The 14,165-nt window shown below is 39.5% G+C and overlaps 1 protein-coding gene across 1 annotated transcript in view; it reads left to right on the top strand.

Annotated features, from left to right (window-relative positions):
• The first annotated feature begins 4,974 nt into the window (after window positions 1-4,974).
• otud7a (OTU deubiquitinase 7A) overlaps window positions 4,975-14,165 on the top strand; it is a 107,649-nt gene continuing 98,458 nt past the window's right edge. Inside the window, exon 1 of the mRNA XM_088920395.1 lies at window positions 4,975-5,166. The gene's annotated coding sequence lies outside the window, so the exon portion shown is untranslated. The remainder of the gene's footprint in view (window positions 5,167-14,165) is intronic.

Raw genomic sequence — 14,165 nt, forward strand, 5'->3', positions numbered from 1 at the left:
AACATAATAACAATAATCATGGCTTACGTATCTAAAAACATCCTTTGCTGCTTAGATTTCGATCTTTCTGCTTTTTTTACATGTTCATATTCTGCGCTTATTTTAAATAAAACTCATGTGCTACATTTATTTTTAGACAATGCTGCATTTTTGTGAATATTACTAAATACGAAAGTAAAGTACTGTCTTGATGAACTGTGAAATTTATCGTTTTTTTCATGTAAATTAAAACTGCTGTTTAAAGACATTCTAAGGGGCATTCTCTTAAATTTCTTAAACTTGCGAAAAGTTGTATTTAGTTATGTTGTAAAAGTAAAGTACAGGTGTATGATTAGATTAATTAAATTAATTCATTATCGTTTTGGTTTATTCACTTGCAATACACATTCACTTGACATTCTGTATTAAAGTCTAGGCACTAAACAGGTAACATTCGTTATAGCACTGCGTGTCTCAAGCCAGTTACATCCCAAAAAGCTAAAGAAATCAGTTTGGGAAGACATGAAAGTGAAGGTAGTTAAGAGTAATTTCTTAACAAGTTAAGAAAGAATAAATAACATCAAAAATAAACCGCAACTCGTGAAGATTATTACTGTATTACGGTAGGGCACAAAATAACAGAGTACCCCTGCAATATTATCTTAATAAATGTTATGTGTTTTCCGTCATGGAGGTTCAACATGGGTAAAACACTAAACTAGCTCCCTCCACTGGTGCGCTTGATCACTGCACTTCCTCCAGACTTGAATCATCGAGGGCCAGTAGTTGCTTGTATGTCTGTTTTTGTCACAGTCACAACTCTAAAATATGTAGATACGAGCAGCTTGATGTGACAAACGCACCAGCTACATTTGGAAAATATGGACTAGAAGTGGAACTGCACGTGCAGTTCTTTTGTTTTAGTAGCACCCCGAATTGCGTTGCTTTACTGGAGTAGTGGTTTTAACATCCTGACAAGCCCTGATCAGACTACCGTTTTTTTACGGTATATTGGTAGCCGAGATACAAATGAGAAAATAATGATTTTCGGCAACTGAAAATGGAAAAGGGAAAATGTAGCCTATTAACAAAAATCACAATTCCAGTTACGTTTTTTTTTATTCATGTTTGTACGGATAAGGGTCCTAGCGTCTTTTCTCTTACCAAGGTCAACACCTTCAAGGTCAACAGCATTTGCCACATTTTCCCAGTAGATGGTGCCCTCTTGCTTGATGAACAAGCAATATAAAACCACAGATTTTGTTTGTAATTTAGGAAGCAATGCTGTTTCACCTGTTAAAACAACAGAAGAACAAATCTGACATTTTTTTTTAATTTGTAATTTTAACCTAGTGACCACGCTATTCCCTATTCCACTTTGGTCAGGTGCCTTTCTGTTGAAATGTCTCCCAAAAACATGCCTTTTCTTCCTTCAGGAAAGGATGGTGCCAAGTGTTTATGGGACACTCCACTGACTCGTTTCTTTCCCGTTCTCAGATTCCAAAGGAGAAATAAACATACTTTTTTCTTTCAAAAGTAACTCAAGGTGTTCTACTGCTCATCACTGGTAGTAGAAAGGGGAATTCAATACAATATCGATATTAGGAATCAGGGACCCTGCTTTCAAACAAAAAAGGGCAAAACATCTTGTTTTGTTTGTTCCTTTTAAGCAGGATCAAAAAGATCAATAACCATCCATTATCCATTATGAGAAAGCTGCCCATTCCTGATAAGGTCATGGAGTGACACAGAGACTGTCCTGGAAGCAGAGGGTGGGAATCAGGACAATTGCTAGGACAGAAAACCAGCAGGATAGTTAGAGGTAATAATATATTTTTTTTTTAATTAAATGGTATTTTATACAAAGCTTTCGGAACAGAGGTAGAGAATGAAACTAGAGGGGTAGTGCTATGTACAACCACTGATGCAGAGGAATTCCTACTGCAGGACATTCACAATTGGGTTGCCAGGCAGTGGAGTGTCTCAGGATCGGGCAGTGAAGATTTTGAGGTTTTAAGACTTAAGGCTAGTATTCACTTTATAATGCAGGCATCTGTTTTCCTCTTTTCGTTGTAACAGCTAGGCTTTGTAGGAAAAAGACTTTGAAATTGTGTTCTGTGAAACCCAGATCTTAAGAGGCAATTGCTATTAATGAGAGACAAGAGCTCTGGTACTGGGGATTTTTCTGTTTCCACCAGCCTTTTGAAGCTAATGGCTCTGCCATGCATAATGAATGCATTCCTCTCCTATTTGCAGATGGCAGCCAACCCAGCAACTTGAGATGGTGAGCATTAAATAGAGATTGCAATAAAAAGTGTCAAATATTGTTTGTTCTGGTGAAGACCCAGCAGCTGTTTCATAGACAAATCAATGCTGCCTAATTCAGCAATAAGCACCTCCTGGCAACTTCCTCTGTTAGCTTCCTAACTTCAGAGCTCATGTGGACTGGGAGAAATTCCTAGAATTATTAGGAATTGCCATTGGAACAGACTGTCTCGGGAGAGAAAAACTGTCAGTGCTTGAGGAAGCTGGAGAGAGAAAAATGTAGCATTCTTGATTGATAATCATGAATAATGAAACAAAAGCTAGACAATATGAGCTTATTGAACTATGACAATAAGATGTGCTAGCTGATTTTTATAGTAAACAAAATTCACATAAATAAGCATTTTGTTGCAACCAAATTAATCAGAACTTTGATTGAGTCAGAAACTATGTTAACACCCAGGAAAGGTATGTGCTCTGCTATCATATCAGAAAACCATTGTTTATCTGCAACTGGAATGAGATTAACTGAATTAAAATGTAAGCATGAAAGTATGCAAAGAAGAGGCTAGGTGTGAATACTGCGGAGGAAAAAGAAATGTATCTGAATATGGTTTAATGGACAGTCTTCAAATTGAAACCAACTGACTTTTTGTGGGAAGGAATGGCTTTGGGGTGCGTAGGTCAGAGATGCGCAATAACCAGCCTGACGACCAGTGTTCAGATTTCGTTCATACACATGCAGTGGAAAAAAGCACTTAAAACTGCGTTCAGCAATGCATGCTTGCGGTGAAACGGCCAAACAATTAACTCCAGGAGATGTGCAGTCATCTAGAGTAGTAATTGAAAGTATACAGCATGTAGTACAGAACTTCGTTTTCTCTGCTTGAAAACACAGTCTCATCCTTGGATGAAAATTTTCGCTGTTTATGCTTTTCTTTTGCAGCCGCTGACACATTCCTAGCCTGGCAAGGGTTGGACTGTGCTAAGGAAGGCTGCAAGCAAATAGTGTCTAAACATTGGGTCTTTCCTGTGGTGCACCAGCGAAGTGGGCCTACTGTAACTGTTCAACTACAGTGCATTACTTGCTTCAAAGGACGGGTTCAGGATAAGCAATTTGAACACTGGTGTGCTTGACTGCTTAGTCACATTGTTCCTTAAGGGGCTTTGATTAGTGTGTAGGTGGTGAAAATGTACTGCCACTCTACTTCAGCCTTTTTCCTGGAGGAAGGGGGGGGGGGGGGCACTGGAATTGGAGAATCAGACCATTTTACTTGAGAATTTCCACTTACCTTTTCTGATATGACTGAGTGAATCATGAGCACATTTTTTATTTTCTGCACTGCATAAGGTTCATTTCGGGGTCATGCATCAGATCATATGGTTACAAACCTCTTCAGGGCTACTGTATGTGATTGGGGATTTCATGTATTTTATTCTCCTGCTTCACAACATTGCCTGGAGACAACAACCCTTCAAAACTTAAACTCTCAGTCCTGAAGCGATGCATATTTTGTCCATTTGGAGCTGCCACTTAGGTACTTTAGCGTAAGTGAGAAACAAAATCTTGCGAGGTATTGATCATTTTAAGGGAGTTGAATAATAATGAATTATTCATAACAGTTATTTTGCTGATTACAAAAATCCTAAATCAAGAGGTTTAAAAATAAACCATTGAAAGAAGTCCAATTTTATTCTGTGAAACTGGACATGCATTACACAGTAAAGATATTTCTTCAAAAGGCACTCGTCAACAAAACCACCTTTAAAAACTGTGTATGTGTGTATACCCATATGAAATGTACCTCTGTGTTTAAATTCAGAACACACTATATAGATCTTACATCAACTCACAAATTCTGTAGTCAAAACTGATTTCATGCAAAGCACAACTGTCTGGAGGCTGCCAGCCTGAGTAATACTCGCTATCAGCAGTATTGGCAATCAACCACAGCTTTCCTCATGTGGACTTGTTGCTGTTCCCGAGTATGAGAATCAACAGGAAAACTAATTTGGGCTTGCGGAAAATTTGAGTTCTTATTGGATTAAACTCAACAACAGCAAAGGAGTGAATAAGCAAACCTTTGTGAAACCTTTTTTACACAATTGTTCTACTGACTTCTGCGCAAAACTCATTCATCTTATGTAACTAAAGTTCTCACTGTTACTGTTTTAGACGCATGCACGAAAGCATAAAATAATTATTACTTCAGTAATCAAACAGACGTAGATTCCTTCCTAATAGTATCGCAGGTACAGTATCCGCACCGTTCAGTTTGTTAAAATACAGAACTCTGTATTGAATTTATATTATTTTTCAGCGCATACGCACTTGGGAAAATTAAACGGAGTTTACATCCAGCGAAAGTTGCATGCCACCAAGTCAAGTCAAATTCTGCACCCAACCCGTGTCACTCTGAAACACTGAATCGCCTGCACTCAGGTTTCAACACAAGTGAGGTATCAAGCGCCATCCCTCGGCGCGACACAAATATGCAGTAATGCAGCCCCCAAGTACATTGCATCCCAACGCCATTTTAAACTGTCTCTCCGTCCCCCACCTCCTCCTCCTCCTCCTGCGCTGTCCGTAGGCGAAAAGCAATCTACCTCTCGCGTTTAATTGACGTTAAATCAGGCGAACGGCAGCGTACGCCGCTGCTGCGCGACACGACGCCAGGTAAGGGGCTCGCCAATGGCGCGGCGAAGGAGGGCTGGGCGCTGTGGGTCTGTGACGTCATCGTGTGGACGAGATAGGGGGAGGAGTGACTTTGGGCTTCTGCTGCAGCGGAGAATGACAAGAGGATGAGAGAGAGAGAGACGGGGACAGAGCGGTTTGTTTATTATAGGCAATAATAAGAAGTATTTATATAGGGACCTGAGGGGGAGCGCGTATGATGGGGAGTAATGACTGAATGCATGACGGTAAGATATTGCTTTTTTTTGTATCCTACCTTACGGGATCGCTATGAAGTCTAAATATTTAATAGAGTCAGCTGTTCAAATCACTGCAGACCTGAACAGGTGCGCCCTGGTTTTGTAAATGTAAGACGTCTCTGAATGTGTTTGCGTCTGGCAGGTTATGCATTTGCTCTTCGTGAAGGATGTAAACCTAAACCTTAGCAGGGGGTAACGCGGGTGCACCGTGACCGTAACAGAGCTGGTGGGGTTCAGAGCAGCTTTTCGGAGAGTTGCTGTGTTTTGGGGATGCGATGCGGCGAGATAGCGATCTAAGCAGGAAATTTCAGGAATAAAAGAAAGTCTTTTGTGTGGGTCACGCAGGAATAATACTCTCGCACAACCGTACGACGCTCCATTCGCATGTCGCTAACTTAATTGTAATGGTTGTCTCGGCCGAGGTTAAAAAAGACACCGCTGTCGTGTCGCGCAAGGTGTGCTGTTGTTTGTGGGGTAGCTTGTAGGTTGGCGTTTGGTCTGTGGTACCTGGGTGGAGGATGTAGCAGTACACAAGGCACTACACGAACACCTTCAGAGACACAAAAGCTTACACTGTCTGTATCCCGGCTTTCTACCTTACCCCCCTATTTCTGATGTTAACGTGACCTGTTTGAAACAATTACAAGGTGGCAGGCAATTTGGGCACTGTGACCGGAGAACAGTATCCTGTATCTTAACTTCTCGCTTCAACTTTGATCTGATTCTTTGCCGTGCTGTACCTGAACGATTCATTTATGGAGACCGTGCGTTCTTTGCCTCATAAAAAACATCTTCGTTAACGGAATAACACATAAGAAGGCAACCTAAAAAAATATGTGAGCGAAACAATAAACGTCTTTGTAATGCGTGCATACACTTTCAAATTTTTGGTTTATTTATGCTAGACATACATATATATTTGCAAACGAAAAGAATTGAATGGCCTTTAGACGCTATTGTCGTGAGCACTAATACGTTAATAATGTCTTTGGTTTCTGAACAGCAGGTAGATCTAAATACATTGTGACCAAGAAATACAGTATTATTTATACAATATAATAAATACAATATTAACCAAGAAGCGTATTTTTTTCACGAGTAAATGTCGTGTCTGTATTAATTTAAATGTAATTTTGAACGGTATAAGCAAAAAAAAAAAGAAACAAGGAGGAAAGCGCTATTGTTTTGCCTGACCGGGGATTGCTGTGTACAGTCTTGCCATCCCCACAGGCAAATTTGATTGTTTTTGAATGTCCTGCAGAAGGAGGGTCAGGATGCTTTAGGCAGGCATCACCATCAATACTGCTAAACTAGGAGAGCTTGAGCAGAAAAGGCATGACTGTAGGAGTCTTAAAGAGGGACTGACGGAGTCTTACACTCATCTGTCAATTTGCAAAGAGGGCTCTCTCAAGATGACAAATACTGTACCTTTGTGACCCGTAACATAAAATCATATACATATATGCCTGTAATGTTTTCACTGTCATTCCTCTAAATATGAACTTTTCACATCTGAAAAAAACCCTGTTTTCAAACAGAACATGTGGCGTTTCTTATCCTTTGAAGGTTGGCAGTTCACTTGAGAAGGCGTCTTGTCAAAGGAGCCTTGCTCAGCGTTCTTACAGACTGGGTATTTTATTAACGGGTGAAGAGGATTTGTCACATCCCAACATCACAGTGGATGATGATGATTAATACTTTGCTTTTATCCTGACAAAAGATTATCCTTTCCGTACAAGCTGGGGAGTTCAGATGTAGATGTACTTTCAGTATATTATGAGCTGTTCATATGACGGAGTAAATATGGGGGCATTATAGCTTGCATTTTAATTCTCGTATATATTTGAAAAAAAAAACCCAAAAGGTTTACGTAAGCTCTCAATTATAAAAGCATGTAATTAACTTAAACTCTTGTGGAGAATTAATTTTGCCTCATATTTTAATCATCTATGACTGGACTATGCTGGTGATTGTCTAAAATTGCAGGGGGCAGTTTGTGGATGCCAGGAGTCAGCTAGAGATACTACAGATCACACGGAATCCCTTCATTGACTGGGTGTGTCTCAATGGGCACCTGGGTCACTCTGTTCCACCTCCTGCATTAGGTTCACATCCAGCATCACCAAAGTGGACTCAGCTCTTGATTTTCAGATGGCTGGAGTTCACTTTGTCCCTCAGTGGCCTGTTCCATTCACCCCCCACCTTCGAGTGAAACTCTTTTAAAATGGACCATGCATGTCTACAATAAGAAGATGATTGATGAGCTCGTTGCATTCCCCATAACACACATTTCCTGGTCCATTTTTTCCATTTATCTGAGCGGTGACACTCCAGGGCTCCGAGTCTTACGAATGGCTGGCTGACTGAAAATCGCCAAATAACTGGTGCTAAAGATCAGTCCGGATCTAAGCTGGTTTGATTTGGTTGACTTCTTTTGAAACCCTCTGTGTCCTCCTGCTGTAGGGGCTCTGTGTTCTGCCTGCCTTGTGTTGTCAGTAAGCTATGATACAGTTCAGCCTGTCATTCCATGTAAGCAAATGACAGGAACATGTTTTGTTTTTTCTTCCCCCTTGTTATTTTCCACATTGTTAAGTGACACTTAATTTGCTGACCTTTGTTTTTTGGGGATGTAACATATTTTCTCCACTGAAATGCAGGTTGTGTGCTTGACACAAACTCGTCAGCGTGGCTCAAACTTGGAGGGTGTCATATGAAAACATCATTTACATTACCGTTTTAGTTTCTTGCTGCCTTCCTTTTTCTTTTCTGGTGTGAGAAGTGCAATATTTCAGCATTTGTAGTATAGTTTGGCTAAGTTCCAAAGCACTTCCACAAAAATGAGTGGTACAGTATCTCTAAAGGAATCTCACTTTCCTTAAATTCCATATTAACTTTTATATAAATCCTTAACCTTTAACAATTTTCATAAATATAGATCCTTAATCCTTGATTTCAGCATTGATTTCTGGATCTTTTGCCAGAAGCTGACCTTTGACTTTCACTCAGTAAGGATTGGGCTTTCTGGTGAAGCCTTTCGAACTTATATAGAATCATAATAATTCCTTATACTTATGTGGCACTTTCCTGGACACTCCACTCCAAGCTCTTTACAGGTAATGAGGACTCCCCTCCACCATAAGTGTGCAACCCCTCCTGGATGATGTGACAGCAGCCAGAAGTGCACATCAGCTCTCAGTGGGGAGGAGAGCAGAGTGATGAAGCCAATTCATAGATGGGGATTATTAGGAGGCCATGATTGGTAAGGGCCAATGGGAATTTGGCCAGGACGCCGGGGTTACACCCCTACTCTTTTCGAGAGACGCCCTGGGATTTTTAATGACCACAGAGAGTCAGGACCTCGGTTTTACATCTCACCCAAAGGATGGTGCCTTTTTATAGTAGGCATTAGGACCCATACAGACTGCAGGGTGAGCACCCCCTGCTGTCCCCTTTAATAACTCTTTCAGCAGCAACCTTAGTTTTTCCCAGGAGGTCTCCCATCCAGGTACTGACCAGGCTCACACCTGCTGAGCTTTAGTGGGCTGCTAGTTGTGAGTGGCAGGGTGATATCTCTGCTGCCAATAGAAAAAAAAAACAAGGAAATAAGAAATCTAGAAATATAGAAACCTTTGGGTTTAGTCTTGGAAATCATTTTAGCAGCCTGAGAAATGAAAAAAAAGTGTTTGAACTAAAATGGCCGATGGTTTAAAAATCACTTTTTCATGCAATTTCTTTTCATGGACTCTTACATGAGAAAATTATTGTGATGTATTGAAAGCAGTAAGAATATATAGACATCACAATAGAACAAGGTTAGAATTTTACACTTGAATGTTGCACTTGGCATCTATGAAATGCAATAAGAACAAAAAAAAAATGCATGCAAAAATAGCTCCATGAGGAAATGTGACCCTAGAAGGGAGAAGTCCCACTATAGTATTTTAATCATACAAAAATTATTCTTTTTCCTTCAAAGCTGTGATTTGACTTCAGCTCCCCAAAGACTGTGTTCATGGAGTACAAACACTGTTTCTCAGGAAGGGAAATTCTGTGTAAGTTTGTTTTGCTATATTTCACCACAGCTTTAGAGACCTCCTACCTTGCCAAGGCAGGTAATTCATTTTTTCTCAGGACTGTTGCAGCGCCTTGAAGTATTTTATTTTAATCAATTTTTAATTTCCCATTCATTGCTTATTGCCATTTTCCTCCTGGGTGATTGATATTGCTATGGAATATTTTTAAGGAAATAGTACTTTTCATCCAGGATTGAAACAGTGTTGATAAAAGTAAGGGTTTACCTGTTCTTTAGAACACACAAATAAGAGATTTTTTTCTAGACCATGAAAAAGTCAAATTTGTTCTAGTGCTGTTTCCAATTTAAGCTTAGATCTGACAAAATGTTATTTTTGTCGAATGAAACAAAAACATGGAGGTGTAACATGTGCTTTGTTTCAATAATATATAGAGTTTCTTCACCTTGTCTCATCAGTATGTTTAAATCCTGTGAGAAAGAACAATTTAGGTTAAAATGGCTGCAGTGTGTTGATGTTGAAGCACGGTGCTATTGCTGTATTGTGCATCGCCTCAGCCAGCTACTAGTTCTGTCCATGTCCCCGCTCTGGGAAAGATACAAGTCATGCTTGAGGAAGGCCCAGTGAAAGTCAGAAGTGTGGTACTGTCATTCGTTATTATGCATTCTAGAAAAGTATTTGGAAACTGTAATATAGCCTGTACCTTAAAGGTAGCAATAAAGCACAACAGCACAAAAATGCTTCTTTTGTCAGTATTTCTACAGTGTTAACAGTTGTATACTGTGCAAGTAAATGGTAGTTCTCTTTATTGTATAAAAAACGTTCTATGGTTTGTTTATCTATTACTCAAGATATTAGAATACTTCAGTTAGCTGGTCTTTGGCTGCAGTAGTGATGGGCGGAGCGGTGGCTCTGTGGTTAAGGATCTGCGCCTGTGGCTGGAAGGTAGCCGGTTTGTATCCTACGGCCGGCAGAGGAATCCTACTCCCTTGGGCCCCTGAGCAAGGCCCTTAACCTCAACTGCTCCAGAGGTGCCGTACAAATGGCTGACCCTGCGCTCTGACCCCAGGCTTCTCTGCCTGTCTGTTTCTCATGGAGAGCAAGCTGGGGTATGTGAAAAGACAAATTCCTAATACAAGAAATTGTATATGACCAATAAAGTGATCTGATCGTGTCTTAATTATAGTTGTAAAGTAATACTTAACTGTTGCTTCATTCTTTCAGTTGTATTTGGTTGGTTTAATTAAGTTATTTGTATTTGTATGTCATGCAGTTGAAGACATTTATGTCTACTCTTAAACTGGTTGCTGACTAAGAATCGGAGCTCCAGTCAGAGTTAAGCATCCACCGTTTGCAGGAAGCTTGACCTGGTATGTGTGGGAGCTCAGAGTGAAGCATTTTGAAATAATTCCCCTATAATGCAACATCTGGGCTTAGAATGAAGCCATACCTCCTTGACAAATGCAGAGTCAGAGACAGAAGCAATAGTGACAGTGCACGTGCAAGCTAAGCATGCACAGTTAATTGAGTGGCTGCTGTCTATAGTTCATAGCCTGTACTATAGGACTGTGCAAACTGTAGCACAGGGAGCAATATTTGTTTTTGAGTATATCCTGATCATTTCTTGTGAGCACTTGATGCTGCTGTTTTCAAGAAGAATCGCTGCTTGGCTGAACTGACCTCTTTTTAACAAGGTTCAATGTCTCCAGGTCACGATTAAGGCTCATCGTCGAATGATCTGCATTGATGGAAGGTGAACTATAGCCTTTCCCTCAAGATCACCTGCAAACAAATGAACTTTGTTCCATCCAGTGAAAGCGGGGTTATGGTATAATGCAGAATACTTCAACTGCAAAATATAGGATCATAAAGTCTAAACTTTTGCACGTTGAGCAGTATTCTTTCATGTAAGAGCCTTCTTTAACTAATGACCTAAATAGAAAACTAAAGGGTCCTTATTGAGTGTAATAGCTAAAAAGGGGTCTCGCAACTAGAGCGTACTTTGCCTCATACTGTAGGAACGATGTGGGTATTTTGAAATACCTTTATGTGGAAAAGCATTTATTGCTGAATGAGGAGGTTTCACACCCTTGTCCTCGGAATACTGCAGGAGAGATACACTTGCCCTTTCTTTAAACCCAGCGGCTGTAGTGCTTCTAATATCGCAGCATTGCACAGCACCAGGACAACCTTTAAAAGCACTGAAGGCAGATTATTTTCTCAGCAGTCAAGCAGCCAATAGCAACCATGGCAGCGAGTCTTAGTGATGACTGGTAAAGCATTTATGGAAATTCATAAAGAAAACCTTTTCTGGCTGTACAAAGCAATTGCTTATGCAGTGTAATTGCTTTGTCTTCAGTGTCGTCTTCTACTGTTTTTCTGCATTGTATGACATTTAAAGGTTTTGCTTTATGATTCAGTGTATGCCAGAGTGGTTTGTCTGATATAGCAAGGCATCAATTAATTGATTTATAATGTAATTCAGACACTTTCATAAAAACATTAAAGTAGAGCACTTGTAGGCATTTGAGCACACGGGCAGAGATTGTGTCTTATTGTAATTCAATTGCTCATATGAATTCAGAGCCGGTGTATAGGATTTTCTCACAATATAGATTGAATAGCACTTTGATCGTTAGCATAAACAATCTTCCAAATCGGCAAATGCGAAGTGATTTTCAGGGTGTTTGTTTCGGTACATCATCTGCTCTTAACTATGACAATTCCAGCTAAAATTCCCAAAATACATGTCAGATGGGGAGAAAAACGAGTGTTATATCTTTTTCTTTTTATGTCCTATCTTGCTAGATGATAGCTGTTATTTTTGAACTGGTTCCTTTGAAAAATGGTGAGTAAAATCAGTTTTGGAGAACAAAGATATTGAAGTGGTCCTGCTCTTGGATAAGCGGTTTCAAATTGTTCTGACATTTGCAAAGTTTGCTCTTTGTAGGGAAAGCAAAATGAAAAGGTATTTGTTTAAAAGGTTTTAGAGTCTTTCCTCCTTGGAGTTTGTTAAAATCAGGATATTACAGACATGTTAATGAATATGTCAGATACAAGTGTCCTTTAATGCTTTTTTGGTTTATGGTGATGTATTTTTTTAACATTGTCTCAATTGAACCAAAAGGTTAATATGAAGAAAATCAAATTATAGGCACGACGCCATGTCAATGAATTAAGCCTGGCTCAGTATAGAATTTATATAGACAGTATTTTGTAGTGTTTGTGTTCTTTTTATATTAGACTTATGATGCTGAATTGGCTTTGAATTCTCATTCTCTTTATGACTTGAAGGCATTTACTGCAAACCGAGTTTAAGCTAGGAGTACTTCCACGTAAATCTGCTTTTTATAAACAAGCCAAATAAGAAGTATGTAATGCATCATCATGTTCCAAGCAGTAAATCTCTGGATGTTCTGTATATGTGTAGCGAAAAAGTATTTTCTGTTGTTAGCCAACTTAGTACAGGAAGTGGAGACTACCATTTTATTTATTATCAAGAAAGTCATAAATCCCTAGACAACATGGAGCAAATCCTGTGGTGACCATTTCATTTCTCTGGGTAATTATAAAAACCAGGAGAGTTTTGCCTTTTATCATGCTAATAGAAACTGTCCATTTACTGTCCCAACACTTATTCTAATTGCTCGCTTCCACCATGAAAGACAGAATATTTCTGAGGCCCTATTAGTACTATTATAACCTTTTCTAGAAGTCAGAACCACACTCTGGATGGGATGTCAGTCTGCCACACCAGTCAACTATGCCAGCTTGTATCTGGGAGATGGGAATATCTTGAGAAAACCTGGCTAGACGCAGGGAAAACATGCAAACTCCACACACAAGGCTCTCCAGGCCAGTATTGAATCCTAGAGCTGTGAAGCAGCAGCACTAACTCTACTCCACTGAACCACTTTCATTGACTGGTCTTATGTGTTTCACCTAATGTGTTTTTAAAAGGTTAGAACACATTTTTCCCCTTAAAGTAAGTTGAACCTTCTCCCTTTAACTACTGCAATAGAAACATTCAACAAGTTGAAACAAATGTTTTACAGTTTGTGGTATCATGTAAATCATCTTCTTTTCGGAATACTTTTACTTTTATGTATGCAGTTAAAAACAGACTTTGTATATGTATGCTTTGGTACATCTGAGTTCGGTTAATTCATTGTTATCTAGGTATCATTGCAAGGCTACAAAAAAGTCAGTCAAAAGGGCAGCAAGACTTTACTTTGCTGCTTCCTGACTTCCTCCAGCTCAATAAGCTCAATAAAAGAAAATGTGTTAAGGTTCAGTCCAGCAGTTAGTCTATCAAAGAGTAGTTTGTAACTGTGCTCTTCCATACCCTGGGGCAAACCGTATTCTTGTTTCAAATGAATACGGTTCTGTAAGTAAAAGTGCTTTGTATATAAAACACGATTCACCTTGTTTGGCAGTAGGTTGCAGATGTGCTTTATGGTAAAGCCTTCATATCCTAATCGGAGAATATTAAGTTTCCTGCCATCTGTAAAGAACTTCAAAGGACAGTTAAAGACCACTTATTTGTTTCGAGAAGGATTCCGTCTTTAAGAGCGCTCTGCCCACTCAGGGAAAGTGTTTTAGAGCTCTGCAAGTTCAAGAACTGAACATAATCATATTGATAGTGATTTGGCTAGAGGAAGCAGAGGAAAGTCTTCTTCATCCAATCATTTAATAGTAATTTTCTTATTGTAAATGGTAGATTTATTCAGAACATGCTACAGAAAAGACGTATGGTCCTTATATCTGGCTGTGTGCTGCATTTAAACTATTGACCTTGACAGGAATTCAATTTTTACAGTAGCTACAAGGAACTGCTTTTGTATTTATTGTAGGACTTCCATTTTTCCATACACTGAAAGAACCTCAGCCTAAACCCAGTGTCTGGTAATGTTATGTCTGGTATCTCCTTGTGTCTGCAGGATGAAGAGGTAAAAT

The sequence above is a fragment of the Atractosteus spatula genome, chromosome 7, assembly GCF_055471065.1.
Source record: "Atractosteus spatula isolate fAtrSpa1 chromosome 7, fAtrSpa1.hap1, whole genome shotgun sequence".
Taxonomy (NCBI): Eukaryota; Metazoa; Chordata; class Actinopteri; order Semionotiformes; family Lepisosteidae; genus Atractosteus; species Atractosteus spatula.